Raw genomic sequence first — 13,591 nt, forward strand, 5'->3', positions numbered from 1 at the left:
TTGTAGGTTGGGCCGAGAACCAACGCCGGCATGCCACGGCTGCGGAGCAGCTGAGGATACGGCGTTGCATACGCTGGCAGCATGTCCAGCCTGGGCGGAGCAGCGAGCAACGCTGATGGCTGTAGTCGGGAGTGACCTCACGCTGCCTGCCGTAGTCAAAACTATGGTAGACAGTGTCAGGTCATGGAAAGCAATGGTCTCTTTCTGTGAAGAAGTAATGTCAAAGAAAGAGACCGCTGAAAGAGAAAGGGAAGAAGACCCAGCGTCCCAACCGATGCGTCGCAAGCGCGTGGCACGGAGGCGCCTGGCGTGCGACCGTCAACTTCCCCCCTAAGGGAACCCGTGGGTGGCAGATTCGGGGAGGTCTGCCACCTACACGAGGGTCCCCTGAGAGGCCAGCCTTGAAGAGTTTCTTCTGAGTGTGGTCCGAATTTTTCGGACAGCCGCTGGTGGGGTTTCGGAAGCTTGTCACCCGATACCCGGGCCCCACCCAGAAAGCGTTGATGCGGCCAACAGTGAGGTTTTAGTGGGTATACCTGGGGTCTCATTAGCCCACAACAGGGAGTCCCACATAACCGTTCCGGTTCACCCCGCGCCGGAGCGGTATGCGTAAAGCATTTCCTCACTTAAAAAAAAAAAAAAAAAAAAAAAAAAAAAAAAAAAAAAAAAAAAAAAAAAAAAAAAAAAAAAAAAAAGGTTAGGTTAGGTTAGGTTAGGTTAGGTTAGGTTAGGTTAGGTTAGGTTGGGGTGCGGGATTGGTAGACCTCCTCGTGGTGCACCCTGGGAGGGGGAGGATAGCCGCTCAGTTGCGCGTTCGCTATTCTCCCTCTGCGAACTACCAGTCGTGGGGCGTGCTTGCAGTTGAGCTTTGCTGCTCCTGCGCTGACCTCAGTGTCGTGTTGGTAATCTGCTCCCATCATATCTCAGCTCATCTGAGATGATAGAGGACGCAGACGGTGGCGAATATGCGATGCCGGGTGTGCGTCGCTCATACCGTAAACTTGGCACGTTTTGCCAGGAGCGGGGGCCGCCTCCCCTCGGGGTGGGGGCTGCGAGGAAGAAAACCTCTATAAAAAATCACCCTCTGTGAGGGCGGTGGTTGACTCAGGTCAGTCATCGGCCGACTCGTAACCCGGCCCGTGGGGCCGGCACGAGGGTCGCTGTCTCCGGACAGGGATCGCGAGGAAGGACACCTCTTCAAAAACCACAGGAGGGAGTAGGTTGACCTCTACCATCTCAGTCACCTACCTGTGTATGTCCTGCACAGTGCGAGCCGTACGTGGGGAAGACGGGATCCTGGAGGGTTGAGCCGAGCGGAGTCGGGTCAGTTACTCTCGCAACGCAACACGCCCTCTTCGGCCCTTATTTCTCGCTAAACGGTAGCCCTGCAGCTAGCCACTGCAGGGTATTTGGACACGCAACGATCATGGGATGAGACGGCGTGAGTTGCAGGCTAGATGCGAGGGGGCTGTCTGGGACAGTGGAATTCTGCCATGCTGACGGGGCAAGGGCGTGTGGAACAACTGGAGGAATAAGATCGATTCTTCCAGCCACACGTCTGCAGCTCCCGATGTCGCGCAGCAATTCCAACCTCTCGCATCTATACTTCCTGGGTAGCCTTGGTGCACATTGTGTGCATCCCCAGTGTGGGCTCCGTGGTGGGTGAGGAGCACAGGGAGTGAAGTTGAAAAATATTAATTATGTCACAAAAGAGATCAAACGAAACATCGATGAAGAAGCAGGAGAATGCAGGTATCTTGAGGCTGAGGGGAGGCAACCCGCCCCCTACGCCGAAAGACTACAAAAAAGGCGATAAACCCAAAATATTGGGTAAAAAGGTAGGAAAGCGCGCCCGGAAGACACTCGACACTGGCGAAGGCGCTGAAAAAATGGCGGAAAGCCTTGCAGACGCGCTCGCAGGGTCAGATGAGAGCGCCCAGTCAGACTGCACCTTGGTATCGGTCAGGTCGAGATCGAGATCGAGATCGAGATCCAACTCGGTCTCCTCCGCAGATTCTGGCACACGCCGGCTGTGGGCCCGGAACAGATCCAAAAGGGCGAACAGGTTGGATTCCGAACGCCACTCAGTCTCGGAAGGAGAAGATTCCCAGAATCCAACGACGACGGAAGCTGAGCCCCAGCGTTCGCGAGGGCGCCCGCCGACGACGGGGCAATACGTCGGCTTAGCGGCGGCACAAAGAGCCCTCAACGCTGCGAAGCGTGAGGCCCTAGAACTTGAGGCGGAGATGGACCTAGCGAGCCAGGCGAAAGTGGCCAGGGAGCTACGGGTGCGCGCCCGTCGACTCTCAGAGTCGTCTTCGGCAGCTGAAGACCACAATAGGTCTGCGACAGACCTCAGCAAGTCTGTCGCGGCCCAGGTGGCAATAATTAAGGACGTAGCTGCGAAGTCCGGCAACCTGAAAGGGACCTACGTCAAAGCTCTCAAGGATGCAGCAAAGGAAATCGCAGAGGCTTTTGAACAACTGAGTGAGCGCACAACGTCGGACGAGACCCGCCAATTACAGGCGGCAAATAACCGCCTGCAAGCCGAAATGGCTGACCTCCGAGAGGAGCTGGCGAAGTTGAGGAAAGAGGTGGAGGGAAAAAATCGGAGAGAGAGTCCTCCGCGTGAGACTCTGTCCCCCGTACTCATGGATACGGAAATGCCGGAGGTGACGCAAACGAGACCTCCCTCACCTCCCCCAGAGGCGAACTCACCGCGTGCGAGTCAATCTGCGACTTATCCCGCACCAGACTCCCAAAACGAGGAGTTCATGAGGGCAGTGTCTCTCCAGGTGGGTGCGATCGTAAGCGCACGACTCGCAGGCCTAGAAGCCGAGGGTCGGCTGCTGCCTGCCAAACAACTACGGCCGGCATTGGCAGCGGACAAGAAGAACCAAGCCGCACAGTCGACAGCTTCTTCCGCGGTGAAACCGACTGCCGGTTCTAAAGGGCCCAAAATCATCGATGCCACCAAAAAGCCGCAGTCCACTCCAGTTACTGGAGGTAGGAAGAAGACCGCCAAGGCGGCTAAAAAGAACAAGAGTGGGGCTGGGATCCAGCCAGAAAAAGAGACGCCGGCCGCCCGCGCGCTACCTCCTGCGCCCACTTCCATGAAAGAGGGCTGGAACGTGGTGGCGGGCAAGGGGAGGAAAAAGAAGGGAGCTACCTCATCGCAGCCGACGGGAAAAACGAAAGCTTCAAAGCTTAAACCCCCACGGTCAGCAGCCGTAGTACTGACCTTGCAACCGGGAGCGGCGGAAAGAGGCGTCACCTACAAAGAGGTGATGTCAGAGGCGAGGAACAAGGTCCAGCTGAAGGATCTGGATATCTCTGGTGGCCTGCGCTTTCGGCGAGCAGCCACTGGTGCCTGCATCCTGGAAATTCCCGGTGCATCTAGTGGAGAGAAAGCCGATAAGCTGGCAGATGCTATAAAGCAGCAAATTGGCGAGGACAACGTGCGTGTATCCAGGCCTTCTAAGAGTGCTGAGATCCGCGTCACAGGCCTGGACGAATCCGTCACCACGGAGGAGGTAGTTGCTGCCGTAGCGCGCACCGGAGGCTGTACCCCCGATTCGATAAAAATCGGGGAAATACGGCAGAGTTTCTCGGGACTCGGTGCTGTATGGGTGCAGTGCCCTGTTGGAGCTGCGCAAAAGGTAGTGTCCGGGGGCCGCCTTCTAGTCGGCTGGGTCTCCGCCCAGGTAAAACTACTGGAGAAAAGACCGCTGCGATGCTACAGGTGCTTCAGGAACGGGCATGTTAGCGCGCAGTGTCAAAATGCTACTGACCGATCCCAAAGCTGCTTCCAGTGTGGGAAGGACGGTCACAAGGCGGCCCAGTGCAGTGCCCTGCGCACTGCGCTGAATGCGCAGCAGCTGGTAAGCCGTCAGAGCATCGGATCAGTAGCAAGGCGTGCACTGCGCCCAAGTACAAAAATAAGAAGACGACAAAAGCTGCCGAAGTCCCCCGGGTCCCCTCGCAGCCGGTCCCACCACAAGCTACCGAACAGGCTGTGACAGAGGAGGATTCAACTGAAATGGTCGTGGGATAAATGGCGACCATGGAATTCCTACAGGTGAACCTCAACCACTGTGCTAGGGCCCAGGATCTCCTTTACCAGAGTATGGCACAGTGGTCCATTCACATCGCTGTAGTGGCAGAGCCTTACAGAGTGCCTGCCCGAGATGACTGGGTTGGGGATCTGGATGGCACCGTGGCCTTAACAACGCGGAGCGCTGCCGGCTCCAGTCCATTTAGTCGCGTTGTAAAAGGCCACGGCTACGTTGCAGCTGTCTGTGGGGACATGGCAGTCATCGGCATCTACTTCTCCCCAAACAAGAGCCTGGCGGACTTTGAGGGGTTTCTCACAGAAGTCGGTGCCTTAATAGGTCGGCTGCATCCGAAACCGACCATTATAGCGGGTGACTTCAACGCCAAACACGCGGCGTGGGGAAGCCCAGTGACGGACCCGCGAGGACGTGCCCTCCTGGAGTGGTCGATAGCCACGAATCTGGCCGTCGCGAACACCGGAACGGTAAACACGTGCGTGCGGCAACAGGGCGGCTCGATAGTGGATATTACGTTCGCAAGTGCCGCCCTGGCGCGCCGTGTACAGAAATGGGAGGTACTAGAGGGGGTCGAGACACTGTCGGATCACCGTTATGTCCGGTTTTGTGTCTCGGCGCCCACAGCGCCCCCTTCCAAACGGGAGGGACCCGGCTGGAAACAGCCCTCGCTGGGCACTTAAAAAGCTGGACAAGGAGGCCCTTGAGCTGGCGGCCATCGTACAGAGCTGGGTAACGGAGCCTGAAGGAGCTATTGACGTCGAGGCCGAAGCCGAATGGTTCCGCCATTGCATGACCGAGGTCTGCGACGCGGCCATGCCCCGAGCCAAGGCGTTCTCTCCCAGGCGCGCCGTGTATTGGTGGTCTGCTGAACTTGCGCAGCTGCGCGGTGTGTGCGTGCATGCCAGGCGCCAATACACGCGATACCGAAGACGACCGTTGCGAGACGAGGCAACGGAAGCGGCACTGTACGCCGAGTATAAAGAGGCGAAAACGGCACTAACAACTGCCATCGTAGAGGCCAAGGACCGATCGCGGGAGGAGTTCCTCAGAACGCTGAACGACGATCCGTGGGGAGGCCGTACAAGCTAGTCAGGCAGAAACTTCGGCCCTGGGCTCCCCACTCACACAAAGTCTACAGCCACAACTAGTGGACGATGTCGTCGCGGCTCTCTTTCCGCACCGGCCACCTCAACGCCCACCACCTATGGCGATACCGGGTGCAGCTGAGAGGCAGCGGGAAGGGGAAACGGATATACCACCGGTGACTGAGGCGGAACTGGGAGCTGCAGTTCTCAGGCTCCGCGCAAAAAACACGGCGCCCGGGCTTGACGGAATACCGGGTCGAGCGTGGGTCCTAGCGATGGGCGCCTTGGAGCCGAGGCTGCGGCAGTTATACAGCTCATGCCTCGAGCAGGGTCGCTTCCCCAGCAACTGGAAGATCGGTCGGCTGGTGTTGCTCAGGAAGGAGGGTCGTCCTGCTGACTCGCCGTCAGCCTATCGGCCCATTGTGCTTCTTGATGAGGTCGGCAAGCTCTTGGAGCGGATTATCGCTAACCGCCTCATCAAGCACCTACAGTCGAAGGGGCCGAACTTGGCTGACTGCCAGTACGGCTTCCGTAGTGGACGCTCAACGGTCCATGCTATCCTACAAGTGAAGAGTCTGGCAAACGAGGCAGTGTCCCGGGGGGAGGTGGTATTGGCAGTGTCCCTTGACATAGCCAATGCTTTTAACACCCTCCCCTGGGACTGTATAAACGAGGCCCTACTTTACCATCAAGTGCCTCACTACATGAGTAGGATAGTGAAGGCCTATCTGTCCCAAAGATTCGTGGCCTTCCCTGGACAACACGAGTGGGGAAGACGAGAAATGGTGTGCGGTGTTCCACAGGGGTCGGTGCTGGGGCCCCTCCTGTGGAACATCGGATACGACTGGGTGCTGCGAGGAGCAGTCCTGCGTGGGGTCAACCTGGTCTGTTACGCAGACGACACCCTTGTAACAGCGCGGGGGGCCACCTTTAGGGAGGCCTCTATCCTTGCCACGGCGGCAGTAGCCCACGTCGTTGGGAAAATAAGACGGCTAGGCTTAGAGGTCGCCCTAGAGAAATCGGAGGCTATCTGCTTTCACGGGCCCCGCAGAGCGCCTCCGGCGGGAGCACGCATTATAGTGGGGGGTGTCCAGATCGCCGTACGACCAACGATGCGGTATCTGGGCATCACACTAGATAGCCGGTGGACATTCGAGGCCCATTTTGAGCGACTGGCCCCGAAGCTGATGGGTGCAGCGGCTGCGCTCGGGCGCCTGCTGCCAAACTTAGGCGGACCGAGAGCGTCATGCAGGCGCCTGTATGCAGGCGTCGTTCGCTCTATAGCCCTGTATGGAGCTCCGGTGTGGGCCAACGAGCTGAGCCCCAGAAATGCGACTCAGCTCCGGCAAGCTCAAAGAGTAATGGCGATAAGATCCATACGGGGCTACAGAACGATCTCGGGCGAGGCCGCATGCGCGCTCGCCGGATCTCTGCCGTGGGATCTAGACGCGGCAGCACTAGCGGCATTGTTCTTCTGGCGAGAAGAGGCGCATGCCCGGGACTTCTGGCCGGCACCGCGCGAGATAGAGGCGAAGCGGGTAGAGCTCTCCCGAGAAGCCACTGCGAAGTGGATGGACCGATTGGCGCAGCCAAGTGCTGGCGCCAGAACTATAGAAGCAATTCGGCCGGTCATGTCTCTGTGGCTGGAGAGGACTCATGGCGCTCTCACCTTCCGACTCGTGCAGGTCCTTTCGGGGCACGGTTGCTTCGGGAGGTACCTGCACAAGGTGGCTGGCAGAGAGCCGTCGGAAGAGTGCCATGAGTGCGGTGCAATGGTGGACACTGCTCAGCATACGCTCGAGGAGTGTCCAACCTGGGGGCCAGAACGAGATGACCTCCTGGCCGTAGTGGGGCCGAACCTGTCGTTGCCCGCAGTGGTCCAGGCCATGGTAGGCAGCGACAGAGCTTGGCAAGCTGTTCAAACTTTTTGCGAAGCGGTGCTGTCGCATAAAGAAATGGCGGAACGGGCCAGGGAGGTCGAGCCTCTAGCCGACCAAAGGCGCCGTCGGCGTAACAGGCGTAGAGCAGTCGCGAACGACCGCCGCCTGCCTCCATAGGTGGACCTCGGGATGACAGGCACGGGGACGCCTGTCATCCATAACATCCGAGGTCCCCGAGATTGCTAGCCGTAAAACGGCTCTGGGCGAAAGAGGCAACAAATGCCTCCGGAGGCGATCCGCAACGCGGACCGGTGCTGGTGGTGCTGCAGAAGTAAAGCGCACGCGTACCTGCAGCCCACCGCTACAGCACAAGGGCGGAAACAGAGGGGTTTTAGTGGGTAAACCGGGTCTCATTAGCCCGGGAGTCCCACATAACCATCGGGGCCCGTCCCCGCGCCCCGGTGGTATGCGTAAAGCATTTCCCCTCTTAAAAAAAGGTTAGGTTAGGTTAGGTTAGGTTAGGTTAGGTTAGGTTAGGTTAGGTTAGGTTAGGTTAGGTTAGGTTAGGTTAGGTTAGGTTAGGTTAGGTTAGGTTAGGTTAGGTTAGGTTAGGTTAGGTTAGGTTAGGTTAGGTTAGGTTGGACCGAGGAAAGATAGGAAGACTCGCGATGGCCCCCCGGCCCCCTCGCAGTCTTCCCAGCCGGCCGCGACAACACCCGCGGCCAGCAATGCGTTGGGGAAGCAATGGCCGCTGAATAAATAATGGCCATCAGCTTTCTGCAGGGGAACATCAACCATTCCGCCAGAGCACAGGACCTTGTGTACCAGAGCCTGGCGGAATGGCAGATTAGTGTAGGGGTTATTGCCGAGCCCTACTCTGTCCCACCTAGGGACAATTGGGCTGGCGATTTAGACGGCCTAGTGGCTATTGTCACCAATTCGCCCGCCAGTTCCACGCCGCCCCAAAGAATAGAAAGGGGCCGTGGATACGTTGCGGCCTGGATTGGTGACATAATGCTGGTGGGAGCGTACTTCTCGCCGAACCGGACTCTGGCCGAATTCGAACAGTTTCTGATCGAGGTCGGAGCTCTGATCGGCAGAAGGCGGCCGGGTATGGTGCTCGTAGCTGGGGACCTTAACGCGAAATCCACTGCGTGGGGATCGCCGGCAACGGACGCCCGCGGGGCTGAATTAGAGGAGTGGGCAATATCGACTGGGCTGGTCGTCCTCAACCGAGGGTCGGTCAACACGTGTGTGCGGCAACAGGGTGGCTCCATCGTGGACGTCACGTTCGCGAACGCTGCCCTGGCGCGCCGTGTTCGAGGCTGGGAAGTGTTGGAAGATGTGGAGACGTTGTCGGACCACCGATACATTCGGTTTGAAGTCTCCACACTTCCGGTCAACCCGATCGGTCTGAACCGGCCTTTGCAAGGGGACGGCCCGCGTTGGGCAGTGAAACGTCTAGACCGGGAGGTATTGCTCGAAGCAGCCGTGGTGAAAGCCTGGCTGCCAGCCGTCGAAGCCCCAGTGGAGGTGGACGCGGAAGCCGAGAGGATGGGGAGTGCCATGGTCGAGGTGTGCGATGCTGCGATGCCGCGAGTGGGCCCGATACCTCCTAAACGTGCTGTGTACTGGTGGTCCGCTGAACTTGCGCAACTGCGCGAGTCGTGTGTTGCTGCGAGACGCCAGTACACTCACTACCGAAGGCGGCGTATCCGAGACGCGCCAGAGGAGGAGCGGCTGTATGCAGCGTACACGACGGCCGTCAAAGTACTGCAGGGGGCAATCGGCAGAGCGAAGGATCTGGCAGAGAAGGAGATGTTGGAGACTCTGAACAACGATCCGTGGGGTAGGCCGTACAAGATGGTGAGGCGCAAGCTTCGCCCTTGGGCGCCACCGCTCACGCAGAGTCTCCAACCACAGCTCCTGGAGCAGGTCGTTGATGCCCTGTTCCCGACAGCAACAGAGGAGCACACACCTCCTCCCATGATACCCCCAGAGGGAGTATGGCTGACGAGGGAGACGCGCCGGAAGTAACGGAGGCTGAATTGGGGGCGGCGGTTTTACGACTCCGAGCGAAAAGCCACACTGCCCCCGGCCCTGACGGAGTCCCCGGCCGGGCCTGGGTCCTGGCTCTGGGCCCACTTGAGCCGCGTTTGAGGGCGCTATTCAGCAGCTGCCTGGCGCAGGGGCGGTTCCCTCGTTCCTGGAAATCAGGAAAGCTGGTCCTCTTGCGCAAAGAGGGGCGGCCGGCTGACTCGCCCTCAGCTTACAGGCCGATAGTGCTCCTGGACGAGGCCAGCAAATTGTTCGAGCGCGTGGTGGCGGCTCGTCTGAACCGGCACCTCGAGGAGGTGGGACCAGACCTCAGTGCCTACCAATTCGGCTTCCGTCGGGGCAGGTCCACCATCGACGCAATCGCGAGGGTGAGGGCTCTGGCGGATGATGCAATGTCCCGGGGTGAGGTGGTTGTGGCGGTGTCTCTCGACATCGCCAACGCTTTCAACTCCCTACCCTGGGTGTGCATCAAGGCGGCACTGAGGCGTCACGTTGTGCCTGGGTACCTGAGGAAGACGGTGGAGGACTATCTCACTGATAGAACCATCAGGTACCCCACCAGCGACGCATGGAGGGAAAGGGAGCTGTCGTGCGGTGTTCCACAGGGGTCCGTCCTAGGGCCGCTCCTGTGGAACATCGGGTACGACTATGTGCTTCGGGGTGCATATCCACCAGGAGTCGGCGTAACTTGTTATGCCGACGACACGCTGGTTACGGCTCGTGGGAGCACCTTCAGGGAGGCGTTGGTTCGAGCCACTGCGGGAGTGGCGTCTGTAGTGGCTCGCATTAGAAAGCTGGGGCTGGAGGTGGCTCTGAACAAATCCGAGGCCCTGTGTTTCCATGGGCCCCGGAAAGCCCCTCCGGCAGATTCCTGCTTGGTGGTGGGTGGGACGTCCATCGGCATCAAGTCGACAATGCGGTACCTAGGCATAGTCCTTGATAGCCGGTGGACCTTCAGGGAGCATTTCAAACGACTTGCTCCCAAACTAATCGCGTCGGCGTCGGCTCTAAGTCGGCTCATTCCCAACGTCGGCGGACCAAACGCGGGCTGCCGGAGGTTGTACGCAGGAGTGGTGCGGTCGATGGCCCTGTACGGGGCACCCATTTGGGCCTATTCCCTGGACGCCCAAAACCAGGCCCAATTGCGGAGGCCGCAGCGGGTCATGGCGGCCAGGATGGCGAGGGCATACCGCACTGTCTCCTACGAGGCAGCGTGCGTGCTGGCGGGGACCCCACCCTGGGACCTCGACGCAGCGGTGCTGGCCGACATATACTGGCGTGTCACCGAAGCGCGGGCCAGGGAGGTGTATCCACTCTTGGAGGAGGTTAGACGGTGGAGGCTCGACTCCCGTCAAGTGCTCCTCCGAAAGTGGAAAGAGCGGCTGGAGGCGCCGACTGCTGGCCACTGGACCATCGGAGCCATCCGGCCCGTTCTGGAGGAATGGGTCGGAAGAAAGGAGGGGTTCCTCTCCTTCCACCTTACCCAGATCCTCTCAGGGCATGGTTGCTTCGGGAGATACCTGTGTAGGGTGGCAGGACGAGAACCGACGGCGGAGTGCCACGAGTGCGGTGACGCTGAAGACACAGCGCTACACACGCTGGCAATCTGTCCAGCGTGGGCGGAGCAGAGAGCCGCACTCGCGGCTGTAGTGGGGAACGACCTCACTTTGCCCGCTGTGGTGAAATCCATGGTGGGCGGAGAGAGGCCGTGGAAGGCGATGGCCTCCTTCTGCGAGGACGTGATGGCGCAGAAGGAGGCGTCAGAGCGCAGCAGGGAGGAGGACCCGGCCTCCCAGCCAATACGGCGCAAACGTGTGGGGCGACGGCGGTTGGCATACGACCGCCGCCTACCACCTTAAAGGTGCCTGTGGGCGGCAGACTCGGGGGCGTCTGTCGCCTACATAAAAGCTCCTGCGTGGCTGGGCGCGTCACAAGACCGACGCGCCCATTGAGATGAACGGGGAGGTCTCCCCGGAGACGCGTCCGGAGTCCGGACAGCCGCTGGCGGGGTTACGGAAGAGTTCGTAGCGTGCCCGTGACCTCGCCCTATAGCGTTGAGGCGGCAACAGAGGGGTTTTAGTGGGTAAACCGGGTCTCATTAGCCCGGGAGTCCCACATAACCATCGGGGCCCGTCCCCGCGCCCCGGTGGTATGCGTAAAGCATTTCCCCTCTTAAAAAAAAAAAAAAAAAAAAAAAGGTTAGGTTAGGTTAGGTTAGGTTAGGTTCCCCTTCGACGTGTTGCCACCTTGCCGTGGTGAAGGGGCTTGCGTGCCTCCAGGACCCTCAGGGCTATGCCGGACAGGGCCTCCCAAACCGGACAGGCCTGAGGCGAGAGGCCAGACTAAGAGCAGCACACGGGGGGCGGCTCCGCGTGTCCCTCTGAAGTTAGCAGAGGGCACAGTGCGAGCTGCCAGGTGTCCCCCGGGATGGAGTCGGGGCTCTATGAGCTACCGGAGGCGTGCCCAGGCCGCCTGGCGCGGCGTCGTGGCTACGGCCACCGTCGGGCAACCCGCAACCCGCACTGAGCGGACCGGGGGCCTCCCTCACTGAGAGGAAGGCCAAGTGGAGTAAACCACTATAAAAATCCCCAATCCCAAGGTCTGCGGCGTGCCGATGGGATGCGTGGCTGGGGGGAGCCCAGTCACAAGCGCCGCGCAAGGGGGGCATACCCCTTAAAAATAGCAAAAATGAGTGGCCAAGACATTGAAAGATTACCCCAGGAGGTCCCAATCCTCCGTGTCACCACAGAACGGGCATCCGCACTGGATGCCCGTACTGTGGTGACATGCTGCCCGTCGTATTCTGGGGGGGCACACCACTCGAGGACCAATACCAACGACCCTGGCAAGCGATCAACGGACGCCGATGCTAACGATATGGATTTGTTGTTGAGATTACGAGGAGGAGCAGATGCGGAGGAGGCCGAGATTGAGCCTTCCCCGAAACCTGCACGTGGAGAGGGAGATATGGTTGGCGAGGATGCGGCGGGCACCCCGTCCTCACCCGGGCTTGCCCTGCCCTCGCCTAAGCCCGTCCCGGCAGGGTTTCGCCCACTGCGGGACGCGCTTGGGCGTTATATTCGCTACACCGTGCCTGACACGCGAACGGGAGCGGAGGATGCGCCTGTGCTCCCGGGTTATAGGCAGTTCGTGCGTCCTTCCACTCCAAGCCGGACGAGAGTTTTTACCGGGAAGAATGGCGGCATCCGCGGAGGGGAGACGACCCAGTCGCCCGAGAGAGAGGAGTTCTTCTCACCCTCAAGGCTGGACAGACGTGACCTGTTCGGTGAGGGGGAGGCCGACACCGGCGACTCGGAGGGCTCGGGGAAAGGGGTCCCCCAAAGGCGCAAGCGGAGCCCTCGTCCTCGGAAATGCGCAGGAAGTTTTGGGGTTCGAGGCCCGACAAACGGACCGCGGACGACCTAACACTGTCCTCCGGCTCAGAAAGTGACGCGGGAGTAGCGACACTGCTGTCAGGCACGGCCAAAAGAGGCAGGAAAGTAAAAGAGGGGCGTCAAATTGGTCCTATAACCAAGACCGATTCGCTGGGCCAAACACCCGTCGTCTTGGTGGAGCGCATCCGGCTTGGCCCCGGCTCGCGCCTACTGCATGAGACGGAAGTAACCGAGGACACTGCAGCCCAACTACGTCACACCACTACAGGGGACTACTTAAAGGCCCCCGAGGCCACCAAGAAGGCGAAACGCGAAGAGCTGCGGCTTCAGGAGGAAGAGGAAGCAGAGAACTTCTGTCGGTCCGTCACAGCCCGCCAAGCAAGACTCTCTGAAACGTCCACCGAGGATCATAAGGAGAATCTCAACGACCGAGTAGATACCAGTCTGAAAACCATCAGGTTGGTGGCCGAAAAGTCGAGCCATCTTAAGGGCACCTTCCAAAAGGCCCTAAAAGACTCTGCCAAGGCGCTGAAGGAAGTTTTTGAGGAGCTCAGGACACACTCCGTGTCTGATGAAACCCGACAATTAGAGGCCGCAAATAAGCGCCTTAAAGCAGAGCTAGCAGACGTGCGCTGCGAACTCCGCAAAATACGAGAGGACATGGAACGACTCCAAATGCCGCGTTGGAACTCGTCTCCCTCAAGGGCAACAGATGTGGTCCAACCAGCACCGTCGGGATCTGAAACACTGGCGGCTTCCAAAAAGACGGCCAAGCGTGCTGAGCCTGCTGCCCTGGACGTAGAGAGCATTGTTAGGGCAGTGTCACTACAAGTGGGCAACATAATCAATGCCCGATTTGATGGACTAGAGAGGGAGGGCAGGCTTCTGCCAGCCTGGGGCCTCCGACCACCGCTGGCAAGCGATAAGAAGAAAGAGACGGCCATACCATCTTCTTCCAAAGAAGTTCAAAAGCCCCCAAAGCCAGTAGCACATGCTACCGGCAAGAAGGGCCCTCCGAACTACACAGAAGAGCCGCAGAAGATGGGCAAAAAAGGCAAGGGCAAGGGTAATGGCAACAAAAGCAAAGCCCCTCAGCCCAATAC

This window comes from Leguminivora glycinivorella, chromosome 3, assembly GCF_023078275.1.
Source record: "Leguminivora glycinivorella isolate SPB_JAAS2020 chromosome 3, LegGlyc_1.1, whole genome shotgun sequence".
Lineage (NCBI taxonomy): Eukaryota > Metazoa > Arthropoda > Insecta > Lepidoptera > Tortricidae > Leguminivora > Leguminivora glycinivorella.